This window comes from Tamandua tetradactyla, chromosome 6 (genome assembly GCF_023851605.1).
Source record: "Tamandua tetradactyla isolate mTamTet1 chromosome 6, mTamTet1.pri, whole genome shotgun sequence".
NCBI lineage: Eukaryota > Metazoa > Chordata > Mammalia > Pilosa > Myrmecophagidae > Tamandua > Tamandua tetradactyla.
Genome location: NC_135332.1, coordinates 26,208,309 through 26,209,837, shown reverse-complemented (window position 1 = coordinate 26,209,837; position 1,529 = coordinate 26,208,309). Strand labels below are relative to the sequence as shown.

Below are 1,529 nucleotides of genomic sequence, written 5' to 3'. Positions count from 1 at the left end.
CAAATGAGTAACTTAAAGAATGATGCAGAAGGCACCGGTGGAACTGAACGAAATGGAGTAGGTTTTGTTTGGTTGTTGGGTCAAAAAGGATAATCTAGGCAAAGAGCTAGAAAGCATAAGAAAAGGTGCTTTCATTAACTTACAATTAACAAAATGCAACTTAAAACAATCAAATATGGGAGGAAGGTCAACTATTCAATATGAAGGCGGTTGATAAGCTGGATCTGATGTTCCAGAAAGCTGACTCTGATCTGGATTGCATCCAATACTGGCTGAAATATGAAATCAAGAATCATCCTGATTCAGTAAGCGAGAAAAATCCAATTACTTTCTTAAAGGAATTTTCAGTAACAATGCTTCCATGTCACCATGTCAGACTGTGCATGCACACATTAAACCAGATGATGTTGATCAGAGGGAGACGAGGGACCACATATGTGCTACTTTGAATAAAACTATGACCATGATACAAGAAATGCAAAAGCAAACAGACCTGGAGCTATCACCACTGACGAAAGAAGAGTCAAGTGCAGAAAAGCAATTAAAATCTCATATATCAGAGTTGTGAAGAAATGGACTTGCAAAAGGGACCTCTGTTGGAGAGGAGATCATCCCAGAGAGATTTAGGATGGCGTCTTGTTGGCACTTGCTGCCTGGAGGTCAGGGGGTCCTGGTGGGTCACCAGAGGGTGACTGGATACTAACACCTTTCACAACAGAGGAATAAAAGAAGGGTGAAAGGTCTTTATGTGAATAAAGTTCAGACAAAAGAATGGAACAGGAATAAAGGAATTTAAAAAATATTTTTTCACTTAGTTTTGTAATTTTAGGCCAGGAAGCCCCTAATAATATTTTGCATGTTTTATGAAAATAGATTGATACCATACACTACTGCAGCTTAATTTTTTTCATTTTAAATATATTTTGGATATTTTCCATTCACACATCAGCCATTATTTTAGTTGAGGGGAAAGTCACTTAATTATTGCATAGTGAACAATTGAGTGCTACCATTCTTATTTAACAGCTGCCTAGTAAGCCATTATATAGATGTACCATTATTTTGACCAGTTCCTTATTGACAGCCATTGAAACTGTATAATAGACAAGTTAGGACTTTGTTTGGGGGGGGTGGGAGGTGATGTCTGCCCAGCTTTCTATCCTTAGGGGATGATGGTGGAGTAATGGATTACGGACCCTCCAATATCACCACTTGGCACATAACCACAGCTTGACATCTTGCCAACTGCATTTTTTACTTGGCTGAAGTTAGCCAGCAGTTGACTTTGTGCTTGTAACCAATGGCCTCTAATCAATGGTACAGGTTTTCTAACTTTTTATAAACAATTGCAATAAATCGTTAAACATTTTTGGATTCTTGGCAAATATATCTATATGACCATAGCATTTGAACAGGACTCCATTTTAATATTTATAATATATCGCATTTCATCTTATCTCTTACTATATACTACATTCCTTGAGAGCAAAAACCACTTCTTATTACTCTGAATTCCAAACACAGTTCTA

At 37.3% G+C, this 1,529-nt stretch overlaps 1 pseudogene; it reads left to right on the top strand.

Annotated features, from left to right (window-relative positions):
- The first annotated feature begins 200 nt into the window (after nt 1-200).
- LOC143685877 (SKA complex subunit 2 pseudogene) lies at nt 201-568 on the top strand (annotated as a pseudogene).
- The last annotated feature ends 961 nt before the right edge of the window (nt 569-1,529 follow it).